The sequence below is a fragment of the Stegostoma tigrinum genome, chromosome 14 (genome assembly GCF_030684315.1).
Source record: "Stegostoma tigrinum isolate sSteTig4 chromosome 14, sSteTig4.hap1, whole genome shotgun sequence".
In the NCBI taxonomy this organism is placed as follows: Eukaryota; Metazoa; Chordata; class Chondrichthyes; order Orectolobiformes; family Stegostomatidae; genus Stegostoma; species Stegostoma tigrinum.
In genome coordinates, this window is record NC_081367.1 from 55,895,114 (window position 1) to 55,908,923 (window position 13,810).

Consider the following 13,810-nt stretch of genomic DNA (forward strand, 5'->3'; position numbering starts at 1 on the left):
CCTGGTTAATTTACTTTAGGAACAGAAGATAAGTGTCGGATCATGGCTGATTGTCCAATTCAATAGCCTAATAATGCTTTCTCCGCATAACCTTTGACTCCCATTTGCCCTAAGTACTATATCTAGCCACCTCTTGAAAATCTTTAATGTTTTGGTATCAACTACTTCCTGTGGTAATGAATTCCACAGGTTTGCCACTCATGAGGTGAAGAAGTGTCTCCTCATCTCTGTCCTAAATTGTCTTCCCCAAATCCTCAGACTCTGACCCCTTGTTCTGGGGAGACACCATCAGCAATGTCTTCCCTGCATCTACCCTGTCTAGTCCTGTTAGAATTTTATAAATCTCAATGAGATTTCCCTGCCCCCATTGTTCATCTCAACTCCAGCGAAAACAATCATAACCTAGTCAATCTGTCCTCCTCTGTCAGACCCACCATCCCTGGAATCAGCCTGGTAACCTTTGCTGCACTCCATTGAGAGCAAGAGCATTCTTCATAAAAGGAGACAAAAACTGCACACCATACCCTAGGTGTGGCCTCACCACAGCCCTGTATAATTGCAACAACACATCCCCGCTCCTGTACTCTCAACCTCTTGCAATGAAGGCCCACATACCATTTCCCTTTACTACCTGCTGCATCTGCATGCTTACTTTCAGCAGCTGGTGTGCGCACTCCCCTCCCAATTTACACTCATTCAGGTAGTAATCTGCTGTCTTGTTTTTCCTTCCAATGTGAATAACGTCCCAATTATCCAAATTATACTGCATCTGCCATTGATTTGCCCACCCACCCAACCTGTCCAGATCATGCTGAAGGATCTCTGCATTCTCATCATGGTTCACCCTCCCATCCAACATGGTATCATCTGCAAACTTTGAGATTTTGTATTTTGTTCCCACACCCAAGCCATTAACACATATGAAGAACTGGGTTCACAGCACCAATCCCTGTGGTGTCCCGCTAGTTACTGCCGCAAATTTGAAAAGGACCCACTAATTCCTACTCTGTTTTGTCTCTGCCAATCAGTTTCCTATCCGTCTCAATACACTTGCCCCAGTCCCGTGCACTTTGATCTTGTTATAATCTCTTATGCGGACTTTGTCAAATACTTTCTGGAAGTCCAAATAAACCACATCCATTAGTTCCACACACCACCCACTCCCCATCAACTCTACTAGTTGCATCTTCATAGAATTCCAAGATTTGGCAAACATGATTTCCCCTTCATAAATCTGTGGTGATTCTGCCACCACTTCCTAAATGTTCTGCTGTAAAGTCCTTAATAATGGATTTGAGAATTTTCCCTGTTACTGGTGTTAGGCTCACTGGTTTATAATTCCCTGTTTTCTCTCTACCTCCTTTTTAAATATTGGAGTGACATTAGTTACCCTCTAATCTGCAGGAACTGTTCCAGAGTCCATAAGTATCCTGGAAAATGATTACCAATGCATCCATTATTTCTGGAGCCACTTCCTTATGTACTTTGGGATGTAGATTATCAGGCCCTGGGGATTTAATCCTATCAATTTTCTCAGCACCATTTCTCTACTAATAGTGATCTCCCTCAATTCTTCCCCCTCACTAAATCTTGCATTGTCCAATTTCTAGTATCTGATTTGTGTCCTCTTTTGTGAAGATCGAAACAAAGTACGTATTCAGTTGCTCAGCCGTTTCTTAGTCCCCTATTATGCATTCGCCTGTTTCCATCTGTGTGAGACCTACGTTTGTCTTCACCAAGCTCTCTCACTTCATGTACATATATAAACTCTTAGTGTCAGTCTTTATGTGCCAAGAAAGCTTACTTTCATACTGTGTTTTCCCCTTCTTAAATAATCCCTTGATCCTCTTTGCTATAGTCTAAATTGCTCCCAAACCTCAGACATATGAATTTTCTTGGTTAACCTGTATGCTTCTTCTTTGTATCAAATACTATCTCTAATTTCCTTTATAAGCCATGGATTGGCCCTCTTAACCCATTTTTGCTTTTGTGCATGAGGAATAAACAGTTCTTGTGGTTTCCCCCCATGTGTTCCTTGAATGTTTGCCATTGTCTATCCACTCATCCCCTTAAGTAACTGTCCTTAAAAGGCCAACTCACGCCTCATATCTTCATAGTTTCTTTTATTAAGATTCAGCACCCTAGGCTCCGAATCAACTACCTCACACTCTTTCTCTACTAATCCTCAAGGGCTCTCACGGAGCTAGATTGGCAATGATTCCTTTCTCATTATACAGCATCCAGTATAAGGTGGCCTGCTCTCTAGTTGATTCATCTACATATTGGTGAAGAAAACCAGGAATTCCTCCTCTATGGCATTTTGGCTAATTTGATTTGGCCAATCTACGTTCTTTATCTTAAATGAAACATTAGGTGTACCTATTGTTTTAAAATCCAAGGATGGTGAACTGGAAACTGGAATAAATAAGGAGAGAGGGGGAGGCGGACCGAAGATGGAGAGTAAAGAAGATAGGTGGAGAGAGTATAGGTGGGGAGGTAGGGAGGGGATAGGTCAGTCCAGGGAAGACGGACAGGTCAAGGAGGTGGGATGAGGTTAGTAGGTAGCTGGGGGTGTGGCTTGGGGTGGGAGGAAGGGATGGGTGAGAGGAAGAACCGGTTAGGGAGGCAGAGACAGGGTTGGGCAGTTCCCTCTCCCCATCCCCCTCTCTGATGAAGGGTCTAGGCCCGAAACGTCAGCTTTTGCGCTCCTGAGATGCTGCTTGGCCTGCTGTGTTCATCCAGCCTCACATTTTATTATCTTTGAATGTCAAAAATTGAGTCTGCTTCCAGTCAATAGGGAACACTCTGAAATATTTGAGTTTCGAGTAGTAAAGTCATGGATAAAGGTTATAGCTGAAGCCAGCTGTTTGATAAGGCTACATACAAAATCCAATGGTGGAGATTTGCTTCCCATTCTGTACCGAGTATTGTAGTGATAAATGTTTGAAGTCTTGGGTTTGGAGCGAACATACTCAACCATGATACACATTCGCTATTACCAATTCATAATCTCACTGCAGTCAGCAAATGGGAGAGATTTTGCCTTTATGGTGAAAAGCTCATTTGGCACAGTTATTGTTGAATGTAAAATGGGAAAAGGGACTGATGTCAGTGAAACAGTCCTCCCTGCATTAGGGTTATGGCTAGGAATGCATTCCTGCTGTGCTTTCAGAATAGAATAGAGAGAGCCTGGATAATTAATCACAGTTGCTGCCATAAAGGATTGCAGAGCTAATCTCAGGACAAGTAACTCACCCAAATTGTATTTTTTTTATCCATGTGACATAGTTACCTCACAGAAGGCTCATTCATGAGACTAGTTCCAAGTGTATCATGGGGAAATGTTGAACAAGTCATATCTAAACGTATCAGGATTTTGCTAAATAAACTTACTGAAACATAAGATTCTGATGGAGCTTGATAGGGTGGTGAGGAGATGATGTTTTCCCTCACAGAGGACTTTAGAGCCAGGCACAGTTTAAAGGTGGGGGTCTCCCATTTCTCTGAGTTTCATGTCTTTGGAATTGTCTTCTACAGAAAGCAGTGGAGGCTGGGCCACTAAATATATTCGAGACTGAGGTAGATTTTTGACCTACAAAAATTAGCGGGGCAATGGGAATAGAGGGTGGCTGGAGATGCAAAGAAGGATTTTCCATGCATCTGACGCTCTTGTTTTTCAGGATGGTAACTTCACGGGTTGGGAGGCTGCTATTAAACAAGCCTTAGCAAGTTAGTCAGAACACCTCTTGTAAATGGTGCACACTGGAGAGAGTGAATATTAATGGGCAGGACACTGATCAAATGGTTTGCTAGTTATTCTGAGTAACAGGAGTTTCTTCAATGGTGGAGCTGCATGCACCCATCCAAGCAGGTGGACAGTATTCCATCATACAATTGAACTGTGTCTTCCAAATGACTGACAGACTTTGGGGAGTCTGGTGTGTTACTTACTGCAAAATTCCCAGCCCCTCCCTCTTTCTTATAGCCACAGCATTTATATAGCTGAACCAGTTAAGTGGTTTTTATTGGAAATCCCCACCATATAAAGCGATGTAATGGGAATTTCTGTGATAGCAATGCTATTGATTGTTAAGAGGAGATGGTTAGATTCGCTGTTGTTGAATGTGATAATTCCTTGACAGTGATGTGACATAATTATTCATCAGCCCAGGCCTGACTATTGTCCAAATTTTACTTGGTGCAACCATGGATAGCTTTAGTAACTATAGAACTGTGAATAATATCGAACATTATGCAGGGATCAGCGAATATCCCACTTCCACCTTAGGTTAGGGGATGGTGTCATTAGAGAATTAGAAGATGGTTGCCCTACGCCACTATACTGAGGGACTGCAATAATGAACATGGGGATATGTTTGACCTTCAGCAACCATCTTCCTTCGTGTTACATATGACTTCAAACAGTGGAGATATTTCCTATTTAGTTTTGCTCAGTCTCCTTGATGTCATACTCAATTAAGTGAGTTACTTTCATCTCACCTCATGTTTGGTCATTGTGTCCATGAATGGATCAGACCTGGAACAACGTTAGGTACTGATGACAGAAAACAAATTGAATCTGACAGCAGGTTACAGAGGATTTGATAAAAATGATGCTGACTCCTTCCATCACCTAGCTGATGTTTGAGATTAGACTGACAGGACAGTAATTGGCCAGGTTGAATTTGTCCTGCTTTTTATGGACAGGACATATGGGCACTCTTCCACTTTGTTGGGTAGATGCCAATATTGTAGTTGCACAGGAACAGCTTCAATATGGCATAGCTTATTATGAAGCAGTCTTCTGTATCAGTGCTGGAATGTTACATGGAGTGAATAAAATTGGCTGAAGACAGGTATTTGTGACACTAGGACCTCAGGAAGAGGCTATGAAGGATCAGAAACTTAGCTGAACATGGCTACAATTAGTTCAGCCCGTCTTTTGCCTTAACATACAGGGCTTCCTCATTGTTGAAGATAAGGATGTTTTTAGAGCTGTGTCTTAATTTTGTTTAATGTTCCATGTAATTCATGAGTAGATATGACAGAATTGTGAATTTTTGAAATGATCTGTTGCTAGTGAGTTGGCTTAGCATCTCTTGTAGCATGTTGCTTCCGCTGCTTGGCAGTCCTGTGTTGTAGCTTCAATAGGTTATGTGTCAACTTTATGCTGCTTTCAGGATTTTCTCTTACACTCATCATTGAGATTTGATCCCCTGGCTTGAGGATAATGGAAGAGCGAGAGAGAAACAAAGCCACTAGGCACCAAAGGTGAATGCAATTCTTCAGCTGCAAATGGGCCACAGGCCCTCATTAATGTCCAATTTAAAGCTGTTACATCTTATCTTAGTCAATCCTAGTTAGCCCCTGGTGGTGTCACACAGCACAAATGGATGTTATCCTCAGCATGAAAATCAAACTCGATCTGTAGAAGTACAGCATAGTGAGATTTGAACTCCATATCAATGCAGTAATGTTGCTACCATTAGGAAGCTAGTCAGAAGTTCACAGAGATGGTGATCCACCACCTTCTTAATGGCACCTAGGTATGACCAAATAGTGATTTCCACATCGTGTGTTTTTTTTAAAAAATGTCCAATGCAGGAATTAATCCAACAGACTTTAATCAAGATAGAAGCTTATTTGTCACCACTCTATCAACCACAGTATGATAAGGTTAAATCTGAACGTGAAATACAAGTGATGTCATAGTCATAGAGCATGGAAACACCAAACTCCATCCAACAAGTCCAGGCTGATGTTCCCAAACTACACTAGTCCCACCTTCCTGCACTTGGTCCATATCCCTCCAAACCTCTCTTATTCCTGTACTCATCCATGTCTTTTAAATGTAACTATACCTACATCCACCATTTCCTCTGGAAGTTCATTCCACACATGAACCACTCTGTGCAAGAAAGAAAAAAATGCCACTTGTGTATTTTCTAAATATTTCTTCTCTCACCTTAAAAATATGCTCCCTGGTTTTAAACTCCCAGGCCCTTGCCATACACCTTTATCTATGCCCCTTATTGCTTTTCTAACCTCTAAGGTCACTCTCTACTTCCTATACTCCACTGAAAAAAGTTCCAGGCTTTCCAGTCTTTTTGTGTATCTCAAAACACTCGATTCCCAGCAACATTCTGGTGAATCTTTTCTGAAACTTCCCCAGTTCAATAAAATCCTTCCAGGGTGGCCAGAACTGTATACAGTACTCTTGATGTGTCATATTCAGTGAGCCAATTTTACCAAATTGGTGAAAATGAACATGATTACAGCTTGGTGAGCCATCCCATAAATGACCAGACAAACAAATCTGCTGGTCTGTCAACATCCAATCTTTGATTCTAGTATTTAATTAGAAAAGAAAACAAAATAATTTGTTATATATTCATATGATTTTACTTGTGTCCAATTTAGAATGTTAAACTATCACAAGGGTACCTTGGTATGATCTGACAGAAATGTTCCCATGTACCTGACAAGGGTTTAAATGCACAGTCAAACAGGACTGGCAGATCCAGATTAGTATCCCTGAAGAATGTCTGAACTACTGTGATTCCGACCAAAAAAGTTTTTTAAACAAAAACCGGCATGATCACTTACATTTATTACTGCTATTCATTAGATCTCAGTGGGGCTGTTACACACTGGTGGATTCCAAGTAAGGGTGTAAAGAAGTTGGAGGAAATACTTGTAGTGACTTGATTAAAGTTAACACTATCCAGACAAGAAAAGAACAGCTTTTGCTGTGGGCACTAGGCCCAAATGCAGAAGTTCATACCAGCTGTTGTTGGACAGTCAGCAAAGTCATTCTGAAGAAAAAAAATCTGATCAAGACAATCCGCTAATATTAGTAAAGTGCAGCAAGTCCATTATTTTCTTTATACCGTAAAGTGAAGTTGAATAAAAGTGGTTTTGATTACAGAGATCCCCTCTAGAGGTATAGATGACGTTGGCATATTGAACTTGTTCTGACCTAGTCAGGCTGTCTATCTACTTTTGATCTCACCTTATTGGAAGAAAAAGCAGGCATGAGAAAGGTGCAAACAATCAGATCCAGTCATAAAAATTAAATTGATGCGTTATACTGATAATATATTGACAGGTACTGCTCAGTGAGCAAATTTTAATTTGTTATTTTTTTCATTACAAGAACTTGAGCAACTCAACACTTTTGAAAATTTCACAGAGGAAAATTTTCAACATCAAATAGTAAATTTCAGTCCAAAGCTCATTTTGGGCCAATGCAGCAGAGAAACATTTCACCTTCAAAGAGAAAGCGTTTAAAAATAAACTGTGTCTGTCTGTCCCTCTCTCCTCTGTAGAGGGACCAGAAAATCACCAGAGACAGCTAGGTGACTTCCAATCACCTTTCTCTGTAAATCCCCTACCGAAGAAGGGATAAAATGCTTTCAAAGACAGCAAAACAATGAAAATAAAACAGCATCAATGTACAAACAATCCGGGGTCAAGAACAATAACTAAAAGGAATTAGAAGAAGTCGAGAGAAACTACTCATCAACTCCTATGATTCAGACTGCTGCTCTTGATTGTTTCCTTGATGTTCTTTCCTCTCCCACCACTAACAACCATGTCATTTCTCTTTAAGGTCCCTTTCACATAAAGACCTACTCAAAAGGAGTAAAGTTATAGACAATTGTAAGTCAGCAATGCACAATTCCTAATTTCCATTGGTTGAAGGCAATTTGTTTGCAATTAAGAATTGTTTACTTGTTAAGTACAGAAACCTGCAGAGAGGTTATTTTTAAAAAGTTCTCAGGCAAAGTAAAGACTTTGGACAGTTTGTCTAAATTGTTAAGACATTTCAGAAGTCTTCAAGAATAGTGGTGTTTGATTTTCAGTAGGCTACCCCCACACCCAGGTGAATTGTGACAACAGCCAGACCTTTCCCTGCTTGTACTGTACTTCTTATACAGAAACAGATCTTTACCACAAGTGTTATACTGTGACAGATCTGTCACCGTCAATAACGTATCCATATTATACTGACAGACCTATTCCCATCAGAACTGTTGTATTAAAACCAGATCTGCAGTATTAGCTCCTCATGTTTCTGTGAAATGTCAGCTCTTTAAATTTAAAATTATGATTTATCAAGCTAGATAGCAGTCTGGGCTGTGTCTCATCTGGTAATAACATCAGCTGCCATCATAACATCTGCATGGTAGTGCTATGCAGCAACAGACTTTTTTCCACCAATAGTATACAACAGACTGTACACGCTAGTGAGAGAGATAATGGGAACTGCAGATGCTGGAGAATTCCAAGATAATAAAATGTGAGGCTGGATGAACACAGCAGGCCAAGCAGCATCTCAGGAGCACAAAAGCTGACGTTGAGCCTAGACCCTTCATCAGAGAGGGGGATGGGGAGAGGGAACTGGAATAAATAGGGAGAGAGGGGGAGGCAGACCGAAGATGGAGAGTAAAGAAGATAGGTGGAGAGAGTATAGGTGGGGAGGTAGGGAGGGGATAGGTCAGTCCAGGGAAGACGGACAGGTCAAGGAGGTGGGATGAGGTTAGTAGGTAGCTGGGGGTGCGGCTTGGGGGTGGGAGGAAGGGATGGGTGAGAGGAAGAACCGGTTAGGGAGGCAGAGACAGGTTGGACTGGTTTTGGGATGCAGTGGGTGGGGGGGGGGCGGGGGGAGAAGAGCTGGGCTGGTTGTATGGTGCAGTGGGGGGGGGGGGGGGGGAGAGGAGAAAGAGGGGGACGACGAACTGGGCTGGTTTAGGGATGCAGTAGGGGAAGGGGAGATTTTTGAAACTGGTGAAGTCCACATTGATACCATATGGCTGCAGGGTTCCCAGTCGGAATATATGAGTTGCTGTTCCTGCAACCTTCGGGTGGCATCATTGTGGCAGTGCAGGAGGCCCATGATGGACATGTCATCTAGAGAATGGGAGGGGGAGTGGAAATGGTTTGCGACTGGGAGGTGCAGTTGTTTGTTGCGAACTGAGCGGAGGTGTTCTGCAAAGCGGTCCCCAAGCCTCCGCTTGGTTTCCCCAATGTAGAGGAAGCCGCACCGGTTACAGTGGATGCAGTATACCACATTGGCAGATGTGCAGGTGAACCTCTGCTTAATGTGGAATGTCATCTTGGGGCCTGGGATGGGGGTGAGGGGACAAGTGTAGCATTTCCTGCGGTTGCAGGGGAAGGTGCCGGGTGTGGTGGGGTTGGAGGGCAGTGTGGAGCGAACAAGGGAGTCACGGAGAGAGTGGTCTCTCCAGAAAGCAGACAGGGGAGGGGAACCAGCCCAGCTCTTCCCCCCCACCCACTGCATCCCAAAACCAGTCCAACCTGTCTCTGCCTCCCTAACCGGTTCTTCCTCTCACCCACCCCTTCCTCCCACCCCAAGCCGCACCCCCAGCTACCTACTAACCTCATCCCACCTCCTTGACCTGTCCATCTTCCCTGGACTGACCTATGCCCTCTCCACCTATCTTCTTTACTCTCCATCTTCGGTCCGCCTCCCCCTCTCTCTCTCTATTTATTCCAGTTCCCTCTCCCCATCCCCCTCTCTGATGAAGGGTCTAGGCCCGAAACGTCAGCTTTTGTGCTCCTGAGATGCTGCTTGGCCTGCTGTGTTCATCCAGCCCCACATTTTATTATCTTGTACACACTAGTGACATAGGTTAAGTGTGGGACAGATATACCCAGCATCACTGCACTCAATCTTTTCAGTAAGACCCAGAGCCACCACTATGTATTCCAGTATTACACAGGGACAGGCCTGTTTGTGCAATAGTGGATCCTTGATTTATACAGCAACATTTCACCTGCATTATAGTGACAGGCCCCTTCCCCCGTTCCTCCAGTACTGTATCTCAGTGTTATGTAGTGACAAACAGGTCTCCATAGGTACTGTACCCATCTTATGGTAGCAGATCTTTCCCATAAGTACTGTACTTGTTATAGTGACAATCCTATCTCCACCAGTACTATTCCCCAGTGTTATCCACAGATCTATATGCACCCCTGCTGTACCACAGTATATAGTGACAGATCTAGTACTGTGTCTATGTTACATAGCAACAAAACAGTTTTCACCAGTATTACATCCTAGTGACAGGCAGTAACAGGCTCATCCTTATATTCTAGTGTTATACTGCAACAGATCTGTCCCCACCGGTACTATGACCCAGTATGATACAGTGATAGACCTGTCCCCACTCGCACTCAGTATTACAGTTCAGACCTGTTACCACCAGGACCATGCTGTTAAGCAGTGACAAACCTGCCACAACAGTAATGTGCCTTCTGCCATTAATACTGTGCCAGTGTCATAGCAACAGACCTGCCCCCATCAGTACTGTACTGTGGTGTTATGCAGTGATGGACTTGTCCCCATCAGTACTGTACTAGCGTCATAGTGACAGACCTGCCTCATCAGTACTGTTCCCTCGTGTTATATAGTGACAGATCTGTCTCCACCAATACCGTAAGCAGGGTTATAAAGTTTTAAGTCTTCCCTCCAGCAGGAACCCAAGTAGGACCTGGTATTTAATTGTTCCACTAGGAACTGTTGTAATTTCACACAAGTACTTTACCATAAACTTGGGGCTATACTGGTTAACACTTGTTTTTTTTTAATCTGACAACTGAGCTAATAGGGTGAGGGAGGATTGATCATATGATTATGAAGTAAATGCTCTGTAAACTTGATGGTTAATCTTTCACCTAATGAAAAGTGATTAAAACCTAATCTGGAGAGTGAGAGTTAGCGTTGACATGTTCCTGCAGGATCTCCTATTCAAGGCAGCAAAGAGCAAGAAAACTGTCTAGGACAGTTGTATAAAATAGACAATTTGACACTGGAGATTGGGATGTATTATGCCAAACTTCAGGCTCAGATTTAATACAATGGGTATTGAGAAGGGTTTTTTTAAGTATAGCAAGCTGTTTTGATAGGGAATGTAACACCTGAAGGAAAAGGAAGAAAAAATTGCAGGGTTATGGGGAAAGGGCATAAACAGATTCATTGGAATGTCTTCAAAGAGCCAGCACAAGCACGATCGGGTGAATTATTTCCTCTGTACTGAAAAAGAACACCCAATGCCGTACACAAACTCCTTCTCCCTGAACCCTCCACCCCACCAACCCAATGACCACATTATCCTGATGAGTTCATCATTCCTCCATTATTGCCGGATCAAAATCCTGGAACTCTTCCTAAAACCCCAGCGTATATCCCCACACTACACAAACTGCAATGGTAGTTCAGCAACACTTTCGTGAGAGCAATTAAGGGATAGATAACAGTGACACTCCCATTCAATTAAAAGAATAATAAAAGAGATAACAAGGTGTGGAGCTGGATGAACACAGCAGGCCAGGCAGCAGAGGTGCAGGAAAGCTGAAAGAAGGGTCCAGGCCCAAAACATCAGCTTTCCTGCTCCCCTGAAGCTGCCTGGCCTGCTGTGTTCATCCAGCACCACACCTTGTTATCTCAGACTCCAGCATCGGCAGCTCCTACTATCTAAGAATTAACAAAAAGTTGTTTTATTTAATTGTTCATGAAGAATAGCAGACTTCTTTCTCTGGACAGCATTACTGAACCACTTCAGTTTTGATGACAAATGACAACAGATATAGGATTGCCACTAAGTAGGCAATTTAATTCCAGATTTCATAAAGATTTATCATCTCCCATGGTAGGTAAACTCATGTTGCCAGAGCACTAGCCTGGGGTTCTGGCTTACCAGTTCAGTGACATGACTGCTCGGGCACCACCTCTGAGTTTAACTTGATTCAAAATAAATATTCTGCTTAACCACCAACCAAAGATGGAGTGTGCTGAGCCAGTACCATCCGAGCCATCACATTGTCTTGCGATTATCTGTTTGGCCTTTTGTGCCCCATAATTGTTGCTCAGCCACGGCTGCTATCATTCATGCAATATGTTATGTGACAATGTCACATTTTGTTAAACACTTCTGATGCCAGTACAAAGTAGTTCATATTCCACTTCCATTGTTACTGGCTGCATTTATTATGCTCCTGAACAGAGTATAATTGGTATATTAGTGTAGGTTGCAACAATCCCTAACAAATACTCTTTCCTTATGAGTTACAGAGAAATCTGCTTGAAGTCTGTTTGAACTAACTGATTGCCAGGCAACATGTGCCTTGACTTGATTACATGTAGTATCATTAGATCTATATAGCTCATGTCCAGCTGCTCTCATTTACATTGCCAGGCTGCTTAACTAATGGCCCAATGCTGCACCTTCCGAACTCTCAAATACATTTGAAGTGAATAAATCTCTCCTTGTTTTTCTGATCTTCTAATGGCACATCCTACACTCTCCTTGTTGCCTACATTTCCACCAGGTTTCATTCAAGCCCTATCTTCCTGTTATTCAAGGAAGGAGAGAAAGAAAACAGCAAACATGTGGCCACTCAGCCTGACATCAAAAGAAAATGCATAAATCATGAAGTTGGAACAAGATACCAAGGGAAATTACTGTGATCAGGCAAAGTCATTGGTTTTATGAAAGGTAAACAATATTTGAGAAATCTATTACTATTAAGGACATAACTAAGTAAAGGGGAACTGATAGACACCATGCACTTGAATTTTCAAAAGGCATTTGATAAGATGGCATACAAAGAGTTGCTAAAGGAAATAAAGGCTTAGGGAGATAATGGTATCGTGTTAATGTCATTGGATCGATGTTGCCTGAGCTGGAGAGTTTTAGGTAGTGGTGTGAGTGACCACTGTCAACTTCACTCACTGTGGACATGAAAGTCCACAGTCTTCACTTCAATACCCTTCATTGTGCTAAGTAGGATTCACTCCAAACAGATCCATGAGAATCTGTGGGCCATCAACAGGAGCACTGCATTAAACCACTATCTGTCAGCTCATGGTCTGGCATATGCTCTACTCTACCATTACAGTCAAGCCAGAGGATCAACCCTGATTCAATGAAGAGTGCAAGAGGGTTTGCCAGGAACATCTTCTGGCATATTTAAAGTGAGATGGCAACCTGGCAAAGATTATTAGCATGCCAAACAGCGGACATTTAGCTGCCTCTCCTGTTACTTATTTGTGACAATTAAACAAGTAACAGGAGGAGGCAGCTAAGCAAATAAGCCCATCCTCAATGACAGGAAAGTCCAGCACGTCAATGCAAAAAACAAAACTAAAGTATTACATCCGTCTACAGAAGTGCCAAATTGTCCACCACTATTTGAGACCAGATGTGATAGGATAGCAGAGTTTAGATCTGATCTTTTGGTCTTGGGAACACTTAACCTGGCATTTGCATGCTGTTGTGCTGTTTGGCATGCTAGTAGTGTTTTTCAGGTTGCCATCTCACTTTAAATATGCCAGATGCTGTTCCTGGCAAGCCCTCTTGCACTCTTCATTGAATCAGGGTTGATCGCCTGGCTTGACTGTAATGGCCAAATTGGTGATTCACTGCAGCCTCCAAAACAAGGAATGGCTGAAGGCATTGTATACTGCAAAAGTCACTGGCCCTGACATCATTCTGGCAATAATACTGAATTCTTGTGCTCCAGAACTAGACACACCCCTAGCCAAGCTGTTTCAGTACAGCTATAATACTGTCATGTGTAAAATTACCCGTTTATGTACTGTGCATAAGATCCTCAGGTCAGAAATCCTCAGGTTATAGTCCAGCAGGTTTATTTGAAAAGGCCTCATGCCTTTTCAGGCGTGAGTGAGGTGGTATCAGACACAGAATTTATAAGTAAATGATCAAAGGGTCATACCATTGATGAGGATGTATTAAACAAACCTAAGATGCTGTTAAATCTTTTA